We start from the raw sequence: 18,459 nt of genomic DNA on the forward strand, positions 1-18,459 counted from the left end.
GGTCGGTACTGACTTGATGGCACCTAACAACAATAACAATGGCACATAACCACCACCACAACTCTAATGGCTAAAGCTAATGCATTATAACGCTAAAATTTACTGTCATCAAGTTGATTCTAATTCCCAGAGACTTTATAAATCATTTCCAAATCTATGAATTTTTATGAAAATATAAGTCTTCATCTTTCTCCTGTTTAGCACCTAGTGGGTTTGAGCCACTGACCCTGTTGTACATAGTCTAGTACTTATCCTACAGCACTCAGAGACCCACTAAAGTATTATAGCACTGCACTTTAGTAGCAAATAATTTTAGTCAACTGCAGGAAAAAAAATATGCAAAAGACACTAAACTGCAATCATTCCCTTTACCACAGACATGAATACTTTGAAAGTAATCAATTTTGCAGGGAAGAGTAAAGAGTGTATTTGAAAAGAACACAGAACGTCGATAATTGAGAAGAATTTTATTTCTAACCATAGTATCCTAATAATCTGTGTCAGTATGTATATTTAAAAATATAATTTTTATTACATTATTACTCAATGTTTCAAAGCTTGTAAAATTTATTCATATACATTGTATATTTATCACAACAAATTCATAAGTTGATATTTATTCTATTTTGCATATAATTAACCTAAAAGATTGTCATGTTTCTAGTTTATTATCACTTTTATGTCATATTTTATATGTTTTTATATGTGTGTGTCATACTATAAGCTAAATATGAGGTCAGTTTGAACTGCAAGACTGGTGGTTGGAAATCACCAGCTGCTCCATGGAAACTCTATGTAAAGTCACTCACTATTAAAGAAGAAAAACCAACATATGTAACTATATATATGTATAGTTATTGTTGTTAAGTGCCATAGAGTCAGTTTGGACTCATAGCAATGCTGTATAGGGTTTCCAAGGAGTTTATTTTGAGTTCAAAGTTCCGACCTGAAGTCTAGTGCTTATCCTATATCCTGGTATGGCTCTGTGTGTTAATGCACTGGACTGCAAAATTGGTTTGAAATGCCAGCAGGTCAGTGGATCAGTGTTCCTTGGAAGCCCTATATAGAGTCATTATAAGTCAGAATCAACTCATAGGTACTTCACAACAACATCACCAACAACTGAGCATAGAAGATGTTATCAGTAAATATGGGTGTGGTCAAAAATATGCCTTTTAGGGTTCCAGTGAATAAATGTATAGGTTTGTTCCAAACAAAATATATTTAAACATGTCTGTGCACTCAGTGGATGGATGTAGATGAGTTCTTTCAGTAGTACAATTTTCTTAGTCTCATTAATATATCTTTCTAAAAAAGATAAAATCATAACAGTAGCTTTCAAAGGGATCTACTGGACCAGTTAAATTTGAAGCAGAAAGGTGAACTCAGAAGATCATATAACTGTTTTTTTTTGTTTGTTTGTTTTTTTTTTTGGAGTTCCAAAGTTTGAAAAGATGTTCACGAGGATGCAGGATGTTCATGGAGCCCTAATATGACAAACATTTAAGAAAATTGAAAACTGCACTGATGAGAAAATGTCCCAGAAAGTTTTGTCAAGGAAATTTTATTCCTTCGTGCCAATACATCTGCTCATTCTTTGACAGTATTAATGGTTATCCTTTGAGAATTTGGGGTGGATATGTTACCTCATCCTACGTACAGAACTATGAAGTTTTGGTATGGTGTTCCGGGTTAATGCACTAGACTGCAATGTTGGTTTGAAATGCAAAATTGGTGTTTCAAGCTCACCAGCCACTTCTGAGAAACCCTATTGAAGGTTGCTATGGGCCAGAACCTTCTCAATGTCACTTGTACTACTCAACAACAATGTAGTGAACTGATCTTGTCCTTTCAGATGTCTTCATATTACAAAAATTAAAAGAACATTTAAAAGGAGCATATTTGAGTTCTCTGTGCATACAAAAACTATCATTTTAACATAGTGTCAATTTAGGCGAACAGAATTCTTAGAAGGAAAGCTTAGAAAGATGGAAACTTCCATCTTCACAAATATATGAACCTAGATGTACGTTATGTGAATAAATAGTAGCTTCAAATTTTTATATCTTTGCTTAATAAAGGCTTCTATGATTTTTGTAGCAATACTTTAAGACTTAATCACTTAAGTGTGGATCTACATACTCATCTTTCAGTTTTTCATACAGTGATGGCTTATGTGTAGCTGTGATTCTGGAAGCTACGCCAATAGTATTTTAAAAATCAGCAGGGCCACCCATGGTGGACAAGTTTCAGATGAACTTCCTAACCAAGACAGACCAGAAGAAGAGTCAGACTATTTTTGAATATTTAGTCACTGAAGACCTTATCAACAGCAATAGAGCATTATCAGCACCATATTAATGAATATTGAATCAAGTTGAACCCCATATGTAGGAAGGCACTCAAAATGCAATTGGAGAAGAGCTTCCTCCTGAAAATTGAATTAACTAGAATGACCCAAATGGAGTAAAGCATTTGTAATCTTCATTTGCTGATGGTGCACAGATCAAAATGAGGAGAAACAGTGGTAAACATCCATTAATAATTAGAACCTGGACTGTACAATTATGAATCTAGGAAAATTGGAAGCTATCAGAAATGAAATTGAACCCATAAAGATCATTGTCATTCATGAGCTAAAATGGGCTTGTGTTGGTCATTGTAAATCTGACAAACATGGGTTACTATGATTGGAATAACAAAATAAAAAGAAGAATGGCTTTGCATTCATCATCAGTAAGAATATTTCAAGATCTACCTGAAAGTACAACGTTGTGTGTTATATTATAATAACCATATCTCTAAAATGAAGGTGAGTTAATACATCTATTATTAAAACGTATGCATCAAATTTATGCACTGAAGTCAAAGATGATGAAATTGAAGAATCTGATAAAATAGTTAATCAAAATACATTGATAATTGTTGGCAATTAGAATGAAAATGTTAGAAACAAAAAGGCAAGGTCAGTCATTGAAAATATGGCCTTGGTGATAGAAATACTGCAGGAATTCCCATGACAGAATTTTGCAGGACAAATGACTTCTTTATGCATGATTGTAGGGTTGGTGCAAGACCAAGAAGTGTTTCATTCTGAATAAGGTCACTGTGAATTGGAAATGACTTGATGGCATTTAACACCAGCATACAGATAAGTAAAGACACCCTGATAGCATAGTTGATTGCAAGCTGGGCTGCTAACAACAAGGTCAGCATGTTCCATCTACCATTTGCTCCATGGGAAAAAGAGGAAGCTTTCTGTCCCGTAATAACTCACAGTCCTAGAAACCCTATACAGTGTTGCAGTGAGTCGGAACCAACTCTATGGTACAAAACAAGCACCTAACAAATGATTAATTTAAAGATAACCTTACCCATAGCAATAAATAGAAAATAAAATCACCTCTTTTCACCTCTTCTATATCAAAATTTCTATAAATATTCTTCAAAATCAATTAATACATTTGCAAATATATATGAAGGAAACTTTTGTGTGTTTTTTTTTGTTTTGTTTTGTTTTTTTAGAGAATAGGTTAATATTTATGTAACTTTGAAAACAAAGAAAGAAGCGTAATAAGTGGTAACATATAAAACAAACAATGATCAACAACAACAAACACACAAACTAGTACTGATTTGACTGCAAATCTAGTTAACACTATTGGTAGGTGTCATCTAGACATTTTTGAATCATATAAACCCTATGCACAACAGAACAACAGTAACAAAAACAGCCCGTTCTGTGCCATCCTAAATATTGTTGGTATGCTTGAATCCACTGTTGCTGTCCACCACTCGTCTGTCAGTTTGTTGTACTGTGATGACTTTTATGTTGCTGTGATTCTATAAGCTATGCCACAGGTTTTTTTAATTACCACCTGTGTCACCAACAGTGGACAGATTTCAAATGAACATCCAGACAAAGATAGAATGGGAAGAAGGAAAGACAAACTACTTTCAAATATTTAGTCACTGAAAACCTTACGAATATCAGTGAAACACTGTCAGATATAGTAAAATGAGCTCTTCAGCTTAGAAGTCTCTCAAAATGTGACTGGGGAAGAGTTACCTCCTCAAAGTAGAGTTGACCACGATGACGCAAATGGAGTAAAGCTCTCGGGTACTTTGTTTGCTGATGGTGCAAAACTCAAAATGAAGACAAATGGATGCAAACATACATTAATTATGAGAACATGGAATGTATGAAGTATGAATCTAGGAAAATTGAAAATTGTCAAAAACTAAATAGAACACATAAACATCAATATCCTAGCAAAAATGAGTTAAAATGGCCTGGTGTTGACCATTTTGAATCTGATAATCATATGGTTTACTATGCTGGGAATAAAAATTGAAGAGAAATGGTGTCACATTCATCGTCAGAAAGAATATATCAAGATGTCATGAGGTACAATGCTGCCCGTGATAAGATAATAATATCTGTGATAAGATAATAATATCCATGTGCTTACAGGGAAGACCAGGTAACACCATTGTCATTCAAATTTACACACCAACCACCAAAGCCAGCAAGAAGGAAATTGAACAATTCTACCAATGTCTTCTGTCTGATATTGGTCCTATTGATAATCATTGGTGATTGGAATGCAAAAGTTGGAAACAAAGAGAAAGGATCAGTAGTTGAAAAACATGGTCTTAGAAATAGAGAAAGATGCTGGAGATGATGTGATAGAATTCTGCAAGACCAATGATTTGTTCATTTTAAATACCTTTTTATTAACAGCATAAATGATGACTAGACACATGGACCTCAACAGATGAATTACACAGAAATCAAATTGACTGCATTTTTGGAAAGACACGATGGAAAAGCTCCATATCATCAGCCAAATCAAGACCATGGGCAGATTAGGGAACAGACCATCAATTGCTAATATGTAAATTTAGACTGAAGCTGAAGAAAATCAAAACAAGTCCATGAGAGCCAAAATATGAACTTGGGTATATCCCAACTGAATTTAGAGATCATCTGAACACTAGATGTGATACATTAGACAATAATGACTGAAGATCAGAAATGTTGTGGGATGACTTCAAGAGCATCATACATGAAGAAGTGAAAGGTAGTTAAAAGACAAGAAAGAAGGAAAAGACCAAAATTGATGTCAGAAGAGACTGAATTTTTTCACTCCAGCACTGAGATGCTAAAGCAAATGGAAGAAATGTGTAGGTACAAGAGCTGAACAGAAAATTTCAAAGTCAGCTCAAGACAAAACCAAATATTAGAACGTAATGGACAATGATCTGGAGTTAGAAAGCCAAAAGGAAAGAACTCAATCAGCAGTTCTCAAGCTGAGGGAACTGAAGAAAAAATTCAAGCATCAGCTTGCCTTATTGAAGGATTTTTTGGTAAAATTATTGAACGATGCAGAAAACATCAAAAGAAGCTGTAAGGAATACAAAGAGTCACTGTACCAAAAGGAAATGGTTGATGTTCAGCCATTTCAAGAGGTATCATATCATCAAGAGCCAATGATCCTGAAGGAAGAATTCCAAGGTGCATTGAAGGAATTGGCAAACAACAAGACACCAGAACTTGATGGAATAGGAACTGAAATCTTTCAAGAAAGTGAGGCGGCACTGGAGGCACTCATTCATCTATGCCAAGAAATTTGGAAGACAACTATCTGGCCGACTGATTGGAAGAGATCCATATTAATGCCCATTCCAAAGACAGGTAACCCAACAGAATGCAGGAATTATCAGAGAATATCATTGATACCCTATGCGAGTAAAGTTTTGCTAATGGTAGTACAGAACAGCTGCAACCATTCATTGACAAAGAATGTCCAGAGGCTCAAGCTGGATTCAGAATAGGGCATGGAATGAGGGATAATATTGCTGATGACAAATGGATGTTAGCTGAAAGCGGGGACTATCAGAAAAATGTTTATCTGTGCTTCATTGACTAAGCAAAAGATTTAGATTGTGTGGATCATGACAAACTATGGACAACATTGTGAAATATGAGGAATTTGTAATGCTTAAGGAGCTCTGGTAGCGTAGTGGTTACAAATCGGGCTGCGAACCTTAAGGTCAGCAGTTCGAAACTACCAGCCACTCCGCGGGAGAAAGATGAGGCTTTCTACTCCCGTAAAGATTTACACCCTTGGAAACCCTGTACAGGGTAGCTATGGGTCGGAACCGACTCAACGGCACTTCACAACAACAACAACAATTGTGACCATGAGGAATCTGTACATAGACCAACAGAACAAGGGAACACTGTATGGTTTAAAATTAGGAAAGGTGTGTGGCACCATTATATTGCTTCACTACAATTACTCAACCTGTATGCTAAATAAACAATCCAAGAAGCTGGGTTATATGAACAAAAATGTTGAAACAGATTGGAGGAAGACTCATTAACAACATGCGGTATGCAGATGATACATCCTTGCTTTCTGAAAGTGAAAAGGACTTAGAATACTTACTGATGAAGACCAAAAATCTCAGACTTCAGTATGGATTTCATATCAATGTAAAGAAAACCAAATCCTCATCACCGGACCATTAAAACAACATTCCTAGCAATGGAGAAAAGATTGAATTTGTCAAAGACTTCATTTTTCTCAGATTGACCATAAACACTCAGAAATCTGCTGCACAAGAACTTTTTAAAGTGTTGAAGAGCAAAAATGTCAGTTTGAGGACTAAGATGTGCCTAACAATAACCTCATATGCATGTGAAATTTTGACAGTTAATAAGGAAAACCAAAGAACAATTGATTCATTTGAGTTATGGTTTTAGATGAGAATATTGAAAGTACCATGCATGGACTTTCAAAAGAACAAACAAATCTGTTGGATGAAGTACAGCAAGAGTGCTCCTTGGAAGCCAGAATGGCCAGAATTCATGTCTCATAATTTGGATATATTGGCAGGAGGGACCAGTCCCTGGAGAAGGGTATCATGTTTGGAAAGGGAAAGGTTCGGAGACAAAGAGGAAGATCCCCTGTGAGATGGATTGACACCTAAAAACAACAAGTTGTTGCTGCTACTGTGCCAATCCATTTCATTGGGGGTTAGGGGTCTTCATGTTTTTGACTCACCCTCCACTTTACCAATCATGATGTCCTTCTCCAAGAATAGTCCCTCCTGACAACATGTCCAAAGTATGAGATGAAATTGCACCAGTCTTACTTGTGGGGAACCTTCTGATTTTACTTCTTAAATCATGAATTTATTTGATCTTCTGACAGTTCATGGTATTTTCAGTGTTGTTGTTGTTGTTGTTATTTTTGACAACACCATAATTCAAATATATCTATGTTTTTAAGGACTTCCTTATTCACTGTCTGACTTTCACAAGTATATGGGATGATTAAAATATCATGGGTTGTGTCAAACTCATCTATTCCTCAAACTTGTTTCTTTGATATTGAACACATTAAAGAGGCCTTGTGTATCAGATTTGCCTAACATAATACCCCTTTTGATTTCCTGACTAATTCTTCCATGAATGTTGATTGTGGATTCAAGTAAAAACAAGTCCTAAACAACTTCAATTTTTCTCCATTTATCATGTTGTTATTTACTGGTCTAGATATGAGGATTTTTACTGGTCTAGATATGAGGATTTTTTTTTTTTTTTTTTTAAATTGAGATCTTGGTCTATGCAGAGTTACTCAGAAACACAATTAAGTGTTTTTCAATACCCATTCTTTGTAATGTATTCCATAGTTTGTTATGATACACACAGTTCAATGTCTTTGCCTTGTCAGTCACAAGAAAAAGAGGTTTCTGATACTGTATGCTTTCAGCCAAGTTCCATCTGAAATCTGCAATGATAGCCCTCATTTTATGTACTCTTCTGAATCTGGCTTCTATTTCTGGCAGCTCCTTATAGATCTACAGCAGCAACTCTTTTTGAATTACCTTCAGCAAATGATACTAAATATTGCTCAGCAAATGATTTTGAATATTGCTCATAATTTCTGGAGTGCATTAGGGCACCTTTCTTTGCAATGAGTACATATTGTGTTCTATTACTCTAAGTTTTCTATGTAGTTTTCTTCCAAATGTCTTGGTACAGACAAGTGCTTCTAGCACTGCATTAGTTTGTTTCAAATATCAACTTACATGTTTTCACATTCTGGAGCCTTGTTTTTCACCAATACCTTTCATGCAGTTTAGACTTCTTCTTTTCACACCATTTGTTCTTGATCATATGCTACCTTTTGAAATGATTGAACCTCAACAAATTCATTTTGGTACTGTGGCTGTGTATTCCTTCCATTTTCTTAAGATTTTTCCTGCATTGTTCAGTATTTTTGACGATTGAGTGCTTCAATATTGCAAGAAAAGACTTTAAAATTTTTCTTCAGTTCATTCAAAATCAGAAATGCTGAATTAGTTCTTTCCTTATACTATTCTATTGTTCAACAATTCATTATAACACTTAACTACGTGTTCATAAGTTGCCCTTTGAAATTGTCTATTCAGCTCTTTTACTTCATAATTTACATCATAATTTCTTCTACTTACTTTAGCATCTCTGTCTTCAAGAGAAATTTCCAGTCTCTTCTGAGATCTATTTTGTTTTCTCTTAATATTCACATATCTTTGTAATGACTTTTTGCTTTCTAAATGTGTGATGTTCTTGATGTCATTCCATAGCTCCTCTGGTCATGGGTCATTAGTGACTGATGCATCAAATATGTTCTGTGGTGGTCTCTAAATTCAAGTGGGGTATACTTAAAGTAATATTTTTGCTTTCATGGACTCATTTCAATTTTCTTCACCTTCACCCTAAACTTGCATATAAACAATTGCTGATTTTTTTTTTTTTTTTTTTTCTGCAGTTGGTCACTGTCCTTGTTTGGGCTGATGATATTTACCTTCTCTGTATTCTTTTCCAATCAATGTAGTCAATTTGATTACTATGTACTCCATCTAGTGAACTTCACATATATAGTTGCCATCTAAACAGTTGAAAAAAAATTTGCAATAAATTTGTCATTGTTCATGGAAAATTCTTATCATACCATCTCTAGTATTGATTCTGTCCCCACTGCTATCCAGCAATAATTAAAAATCCAGCATGCCACAGGTGTTTTGGATACCACAAGTTCATCCCATGGTTGACCAATTTAAGCAGAGATTCTAAAGAAAGACAGACTAGGAAGAAGGAAATGTAGACAACTTCTGAAGTGTCATCAACTGAAAGTCATATTAATAGCATAGAACACTGTCTGATATAGTGCTGGAAATGTATCCTTTTAAATTGGAAGATATACACTATAAAACTTGGAAAGAGGTGCTTCCTCAAAGTAGAGTTGACCTTAATGATGTGTATGGAGCAAAGCTTTCAGGACCTATATTTTCTAATAAAGCACAGTTCAAAATGAGAAGAAACAGCTACAAATATTTATCAGTAATCAGAAGAAGAAATGTGCAAAATAAATATAGGAAAATTATTAGTCCTCAAAACCAAAATTGTACTCATAAAGATCAATATTCAAAATATTACTGAGTTGAATGGCAGCAAAGGACTCAGATATAACAATTGTGATGATGACTCAGGACCAAACAGTGTCTCATTTTGTTGTAAACAAGGTTGTTATTATTTAGAATAAACTACAGGATACTTAGTAACAAAACTAGTATGTAAAACTGGACTGATATTGGCCAGTTTGAATGTAACAACCCTACGGTTACTATGCTGGAAATGACAAATAGAAGAGGAATAGCATTACTTTAAATAATACATATATATAGTGAATTCAGTAATAATTTGCATGGGAGAACATCAGTTTTATACTCATCCTATCATATTTCATTTTATTGCAATGATTGCAATCCCTTCCATGCATCATCATTCAACAGTATCTGTTTATATTACCTCTCTGTTGTGTGGTTTTTTTTTGTGTGTTTTTTTTTTTGTTTGTTTGTTTGTTTTTTTGATGTACACAAAAACACTCAGGAATGTATAATCATTTAAACAACCAAAGGGCATATTCTGCAAGCCTGCCTCCTAGCTGCTAGTACACAACCTTTCTGTTTCCATTAGTCTAGAGTTCTCAGTTGCTCTGTCTCTCCATGGCATCATCTCTGCCTCCATCTTGAGTGTTGCTGCTTCTCTGGACAGGGTCCCACATTCTGGTAGTACTCTTTTTTTCTTTATGGTCCTAGGGTTCTCTGTTCCTGGAATGTAAGATTAACTACTCCCCCCTTTTTATTACAAAACTTCTACCTTTACAGTTGTGACAATTACAATTAGTCATGATAACAATTACTCACTATTGAATCATAAGAATCTTATCCTCTTTTCATTCCATCAAATCCTTCTAGACAAGATGAAAACTTATTCAGTGGGGATTCTACCTTTCCCTGCACACTCTGAAGTTAAACTCCTTCTTGAAATCTTGTAAGCCAGTCATTTCGTGCCTTTATAGTTCCATCATTTTAGTTAGCCAATGTCTAAGTTGTCCATTCCTTATCAACCCTATATACCAAGGGGATGAGAATTATCTTTGATGTGAAGATTCCTTCCCTCTGAGTTGGTATTTTGAGATACTACATCCATAAATACAGGTAAAATTAATCAAATTGTAGAAATTTACACTTGTTTCCTTTATCAAAAATTTTTTTTCTTCCTCTAGTAAAGTTCTGGGGAGTCCTGATGTGGTGCTGTGGGTTAATGTGCCAGTCTGAAAAGCCTTTTGAACTGCAAGATTGGAAGTTCAAACTCACAAGCTGCTCCTCAGAAACCCTATACAGGGTTGCTTTGGGTTGGAACTGACTTAACAGCCCTTCACAACAACAACAACAACAACAACAGTCGAATTCTGATCATCCAGCCATCAAAGATCAGTCAAATGGGTACTATCTGCAAGTTTGGGCTTTCTTGTGCATTTACCCTCACTTCATATCAGCTGCATGCCTCACTCTCAGGTATAGCCCTCCCTGGCTATATCCTTGCCCATTGGCCCAGGAATCCCCAGGTCTCATCATACTTCAGACCAACCAGCCCTTCCTCTTCTCCATCTCATCTCCAGGTCAACTGGAGTCTATGGAACATGGATGAAGTCAGCCCATATCTTCATTGCTGGGAATAGCATTACTTTTATCAATTAAAAGAATACCTTAAGGTTTAACTTGAGGCACAGTGCTATCAACACACCTACAAGGAAAAAAATCAATACCATTATTGTTCAAATATACATACCAACCACTAAAGCCAGTGATGAGAAAGTTAAAGAATTCTACCAACTGCTTCAGCCTAAAATCTGAAATATTACTACTATTCTTGTAGTTAATTTCTGTCAAGTAGGTTGACTCATAGTAACCCTGTATATGGTTTCTGAGGAGCAGCTTATGGATGTGAACTACAGACTGTGAAGTTCAGAGTCCAGTGCTGATCTTACAGCGCCATACCAAGAGGCCTATGGGACATAATAAAACTTAATAATAGGGTTTTCATAAGCTCCAAAATTGCTGAAAGATAAGTAATAGACCACAAATTAGAAGGTGTCACCAGCACCTTCATGAGAAAAGATTGAGTCTTTTTGTTCCAGTAAAACGTTACAGCCTCGGAAACCCTGAGCAAATACTTCATTACAGTGTTGTTGTTGTTGTTTGGTTTTGCTTTAACATAGCTTTTCCTAGGCTATATCTCTATGGAAGCAGACTGCCACATCATTCTTTTGCAGAGTGGCTGTTCAGTTCAAATCACCAAACTCTCAGTTAGCAGTTGAGTACTTTACTGTGTAACTAACACTACTTCAAGGTGAATCAATTGTCTGAGTTAAGTCAAACATGTGTAAAAGTTGAACATTTTTACCAGGAAGGTTGACAAGTCAGTGTTTTATCACTGTGAAAGCAATGAAGGTTGCAACACTAGCTGGAGCATAGTTTTGAAGGGCCATTAATCTAAGTTAAAGAGTTTAAACTTTATTTCACCAACAATGAAGAATCATTAAGGTGAAGGAAAAGGCCAGTTAACAGGAATTTTTAAGCTGGCTACCCAGTGCAGGATGGATTAAAGTGTCAGAAATACTCAGTTGTATTCCTAGTAACAAACACTTATCAAAATAATAGGTGAAGTTAAAAAGTTTTTCAGGGACATAGAAATGCATTTTTGTGGGATTTTGAATATGTGTGCATCTGGCATTAATCTACTAATTTTCTAATCAGATCAATATTCTGCCTGCTCGTGTTTTTGTTTTGCTCTGTGTTTGAGTATGTGTGTATTTCTTCTAATGAATTTGACACTTGTTTTTGATGAAAAAGTATTCTCCATTTAATGTGCTACAGATAACCTGTCTATGAAACAATGAAGTAATATGGAACAGTTTATTGACAAGGATATATATTTTTTTTCCCTTACATTTGTTGCTGGTGTTCTTGTTAGGTGTCATCGAGTTGGCACTGACCATGCCAACTGACCAAAACACTGTCCATTCCTGTGTCAACCTCACAATCATTACTACACAGTTGCAATGGTGCTAATCCATCTCATCATAAGTGGTCTTTTTTTTTTTTCTGACCCTTCATTTCCCAAACATGAAATCCTTCTCCATGCACTAGTCCCTTCTGATAATATGTCCAAGGCAGACAAAGTCTAGACATCCTGGCTTCCAGGGAACATTCTACCTGTATTCCAACACAGATTGGTTTGTTCTTTTGGCAGTCCATGATACTTTTAATATTCTCCTCCAAAACCACAACTCAAATGCATCAATTCTTCCTTGGTCTTCCTAATTCATTATACAATGTTCACTTGCATATGTGGTTATTAAAAATACAATAACATGCACTTGACACATATTAGTCCTCAAACTAAAATCTTTGCTTTTGAGTTAGTGCCTCCAGTGCCACATGAGTTTTTTGAAAGATTTCAAATTGTATTCCATCAATACAATTCCTGGAGCCTTGCTCTTTGCCAGTGAATTAAATGCATCTTTGGCTTCTTCCTTCAGGATCATTGCCTCTTGATCACATGCTACCTCTTGAAATTTCTTTTTGGTACAAAGACTTTTTGGTACTAAGACTCTGTGCCTTCCTTCCATCTTCTTTTAATGTTTGTGGTGTCATTAAATATCTTCTCCATGGAATCTTCTAATATTTCAAGTTGAGGTTTGAATTTTCATTCGGTTCATTCAGCTTGAAGAATGTTGAGTGTGTTTTTCCCTTTTGGTTTTCTAACTCTAGGTCTTTGTACATTTTGCTATAATATTTAACCTTGTCTTCTTGACCTGAACTTTGAAATTTTCTATTCAGCTCTTCTAACTGCTCACTTCTTCCATTTGCTTTAGCATTTCTATTCTGGAGAACAAGTTTCAGATTCTCTTCTGATATCCATTATGGTCTTTTCCTTATTTCTTTTCTTCTTAGTGACATTTAGCTTTATTACTGTATGATCTTCTTGATGTAATTCCACAACATTTCTTGTCTTAGTATTTAATATATAAATTATTAAATCTGTTTTTAAGATGGTCTCTATGATTTCAGGTCAGATCTGTTCAAGGTCATATTTTGGCTTTCATGGACTTTTCTTAATTTTTTTCATTTTCATCCAGAATTTGCAGATTCATCATCTATTCCACAGTCTGCCCATGCCCTTGTTTAAGCAGATGATATTGAGCTTTTCCACAGCCTTTTCCCAAAAATGTATTCCATTTGTTGAGGTCCATGTGTATTGTCATATTGTCTTTTGTTTCAAAAAGAGATGTGCAAAAATGTCATTCATTCATCTTGAAAAATTCTATCAAGCCATCTCCAGCATCATTTCAAGGCCGTATTTCCAAATACTGATCCTTGTTTTTCCAACCTTTGCAATCCAATCACCAATAATTATCAGTAAATCTTGATTGCATGTTTGATCAACTTGAGACTGAATAGTTGTTGTTGTTGTTGTTGCTGTTAAGTACTGTGGAGTAAGTTCTGACTCATAGTGACCTGCACAGGGTTTCTGAGGCTGCAAATCTTTACAGGAGCAGAAAGCCTCACCTTTCTCCTGTGGAACAGCTGGTAGTTTCAAACCGCCGACCTTGAGGTTTGCAGTCGGATTCATAAACACTACGCTACCAGAGCTCCTTAAAGTTGGTATAACTCTTCAGTTTCATCAGTACTGACTTCAGTGGTTGGTGCAAACATTTGAATAATTGTGGTACTATACCTTGTAGGTATATGGATAGTATCCTATCACAGACAGTGTTTTACTTCAAGATAAATCTTGATATGCTCTTTTTGATGATGAAAGTGAAGTCATTCCTTCTTAATTTATCATTATCTACATAGAAAGCCATGTGAAAGTCAGATTCAAAATGACCAATATCAGACCACTTCAGCTAAGTAATAGCTAGGGTATCAATGTTTATGTGTTTCATTTCATTTTTGATAATTTCCTATTGTCTTAGAGTCATACTTCATAAAATCTATTTTCCAATTATTAATGAATGTTCATAACTGTTTCGCTTACTTTTGAGTTGTGCCCCATGGGTAAATGAGGGTCCTGAAGGCTTTACTCATTTTGTGTCATTACAGTCAACTCTAATTTGACAGGCAGCTCTTCCCCAGTCACATTTTGAGTGCCTTCCAACCTGAGAAGCTCAAGTTCTGGCACTATATCTGACAATATTCAGGTGTTCTTCATCTTGTTTCTGTACCTAATATTATGGTGCGGTCACTGTTCCACTGTTATTCAGAAAGTTTTCAGTAACTAAATATTTGGAAGTAATCCATATCTCCTTCTTCCTAATATGCCTTTGTCAGGAAGCTCAGCTGAAACCTGTCCACTATGGTGATCCACTGTTATTTAAAATACCCATGGCATAACTTTCAGTATCACAGCTACATGCAAGCCACCAGAGAAAACAGTCTGAGAAATGAGTGATGGTACTCAGGTTTAGTGATGTTCTATGTGATTTCATATAAATGTCCTGATTTTCTGGTGTGGTGCTATTAGATTAGCACTGTACTGCTAACAACAAACTTAGCAGTTCAAAACTACCTGATACTGCATGGAAATCCTATGCAGGGGTTTTATGCATCAGAACCGTATCTGTAAGGACAGTACATTCAACTGTGCTACATTTGAAAAAGTGTTCAATATCCTTTGTATGTTATATATAGCTTTAGGTTGTTGGGAGTCCTTACAAATATGAATTATATTGAAATCATTGCAACCAAATCCATTCCATTCAATAGAAAAAGACAAATAAATTGTTAATAAATCTGGAATGATTGCCTATTAAAATAATGGTTTTCTTGTGTCATAGATGAAAATGAATCTCAAATGGATGAATATATAAATGTTAAGCTAATTTAAAATTTTAGGATGAAAAATATCACAGAAAACACTTAAATTCTTTGTTGTGATAAAATTTATAAGACAGCATAAACACACAAAAATAGATAGATGGAAATATTGATATATTTAACAACAGCAATTCAAGTCAAACTGTGCATTTGAAACAATTTTTAAAAGTGAGGTTGTAAGTCACAGTCTAGAAAAATATAATTACTTTTTTTTTTAAGTTTTTATTGTGAATTGACTGATAGTTTACATGGGGGAACATCAGTTTTACAATCATCCTATCATATTCGTTTCATTGCAATGATTACAATCCCCTGCATTTTTCATCGTTCAACAGTATTTGTTCCTTTCTCCCTGTTTTTCTTTCTTTCTTTTTCCTTCTTCTTCTTCTTCTTTTTTTTTTTTTTTTTTTTTTTAATGAATGTGCACAGTAACACTCAGTAATATACAATCATTCAAATAGTTAAAGGGCACACCCTGCAATCTTGCCCCCTGGCTGTCAGCACACATCCCCTCTCCTTCCTCAAGCTGCTCTGTCTCTCCATGCCATCATCTCTCCCTCCATCTATGGTATTGTTGTTTTTCTGGGTAGGGTCCCACATTCCATTTCTGCTTTTCTTGCTTCATAGTCCCAGGGTTCTCTGCTCCCGGATTCTAATCTTAATTACTCACCCCTTTTAAAATCAAACTTCTACATTTACAGTTGTAACAATCACAATTAGTCATGATAACAATTACTCACTACTGAATCATGAGTCTTGTCCCCATTTCCTTTCACTAGACCTGTCTAGACACAATGAAAATTACTCAGTGGGGATTCTACCATCTCCAACACACTCTGAATCTAAACTCCCTCTTGAAAACTTGTAAGCTTGACACTTTGTGCATTTACAGGCCCCTCATTTTAGGTAGCCGGTGTCTAACTTGCCCAACCTTGTCAATCCTAAGTACAGAGGGCATGAGAATGATCCTCGCTATAAAGATTATTTCCCTCTTGGTTGGCATTTTAAGCTACTATATCTGTAAGTATAGGTGAAGTTCATCAGATTGTAATGATTTACACTTATTTTCTTTTTAAAAAAAGTTTCTTTTCCTTCCTCTTTGACTTCCTTTACTCAAGTTCAGAAAATATTATCATTATAGCTAGGTCCAATGGACACTATCTGCAAGTTTTGGCACCCTTGTACATATCCCCTCACTTCATATCAACAGGACACTTCACTCTTAGCTCTAGCCCTCCATGGCCATGCCTTGTCCATGGGCTCAGTAGTCCCCAGGTCTCATCATACTTTGGGCCAACCAACTCTCACCATACTCCAAGTCAATGGAGATCTATGTAACTTGGTCAGACTCAGCCCACATCTTCATTGCTGCTTTCCTTCCACTTCCTCTTACCAGTAGATCAACATAGTCACCAGCAGGCTTACATGCCTGCTCATGTATTCCCTTTGAGTTTCAGTCCTGGGACGGAGTTTGTCCAGAAGGGACTTGATTGCTCGCCTTGATTGGTCCCTGGTGAAAAACTTGCTTGTTCTCATAGCAGTCAATCAGTCTGCCATTTTTTATTTTGGTTTTCCCTGCTGGTCTTTCTTTTAAGAAGTATCTTATGTTCCTTTAGCTACTCCAGCCTGCTCTGCTTTTCAAGTGGCAATAATCTGTCTCAGAATATTCTGGATGGGGATCAGGATTCCATACAAGGTCTTATACCCTACAAAGGCTCTGCAAGCAGGCTTTTTGACTGGGCAAGTTCTACCATCACTTTTAGGTATTCCAATCAGATATAGACTGAAGGTGGGCTTACAAGTTTTTTATAATCATGTTTCCAGATATTACTTTCTGTCCACATCAACTGTCTATATTACAATAATAAGAAAGGAAAACAAATATTCATAAGACAGTCAAACATTTTAAGACTATTTCCCCTTGAGACACATATAAAACCCTAAAAAAAAAAAAAAAAAAAAACCAAGAAAGAAAGAAACTGCCAACAAAGAATCGTCTATCCAGCAAAACTGTCAATTAAAAGTCATAGTGCAATCAAAACATCCCAGGGCAAACAGAAGCTAAGAGATTTTGTCAAAGCCAATGCAACACTTCAAAATTATAATTTCGTTCTTTATATCTATTTCCAACTGCACATAGTTGAGCTGTCTGTTACTCAATTTTTCCAAAGCCTGAAAAGCTTCTTGAGAAATAGGAAATGCAACTCCTTGTAGTGTTTGATGCTTAGTGTCCACAATCACATCAGTCTTAACCTCATTTATTTTAGTCTGTCGTAATTCTTCTTCAACTGCAGTCAGTGGGGCAGGAGAAGACTGTGATATCAAATATTTTTTATATCCATATAGTGATACATCTTCCTTTACTGTTCCAAATACTTCATCTTTAATATGGCCCCCTCCAAACTCATTTTTCAGAGTTGATCTTGTGGCTGCATATAACATTTTTTGATAAACATGAGACTGATCTGGAGACCATGCAATGAATTTCCATTCATATCCCTGGGACTTCTGAGACTCTAACCTGAATAATATATAGCAAGGCTGTTTGTCCTCCAGTAACAGGAGAACAAAGGAATCATAATCCTTCTCCCATGAAGCTGAAGGTTGACTACATGATCCAATCACAAGTTGCTCATTTTCAATAGATATTTTCAGAAGTCTGTATTTCCCATTTCTTGCTCTGGCAGATATGTCTTTAACATCTTCACTAGCTTGGATGCCTGTCTGGTGGGACATGGTGGCAGCCGCGGGCTCCTGGCTCCAGCACTAAGTGAAACAAGTGCCCTGTCCGGTACCTCCAGGAAGTGAATGCAGCACTTCAAAACATCATAAAAAGAGTACTTTGGACTCAAAACCAACAAGAACAGACAACAACCAGAGATTGATAGACATGACAACAGCACCTGAAACTCAGAAGACAGCAGAGTCCAGAACAGAACAAAATGACAACAAGGAATTCAAAGAAGCTGGGAGGTCAACTGAAGATCAAAATAATAAAAGTACCAAAGTAGGGAAAAATATAGCAACAGAGGTCCAGGTGGCAAAGAGGTCAGGTAGATTACAGGATATAATATACTGTCTTAAATGGAGGTAAACATTAATAGACTATAGGATAAACCCAAAGAAAGTAATTACTTCACAACTTACCATGAAAATGAACATCCAAGAAGAACA

At 35.8% G+C, this 18,459-nt stretch overlaps 1 pseudogene; it reads right to left on the reverse strand.

Moving 5' to 3' along the window:
- Positions 1-17,346: 17,346 nt before the first annotated feature.
- Positions 17,347-18,039, reverse strand: LOC102828928 (annotated as a pseudogene).
- Between the last annotated feature and the right edge of the window lie 420 nt (positions 18,040-18,459).

Source organism: Chrysochloris asiatica, unplaced genomic scaffold (assembly GCF_000296735.1).
Source record: "Chrysochloris asiatica unplaced genomic scaffold, ChrAsi1.0 scaffold00598, whole genome shotgun sequence".
Classification (NCBI taxonomy): Eukaryota; Metazoa; Chordata; class Mammalia; order Afrosoricida; family Chrysochloridae; genus Chrysochloris; species Chrysochloris asiatica.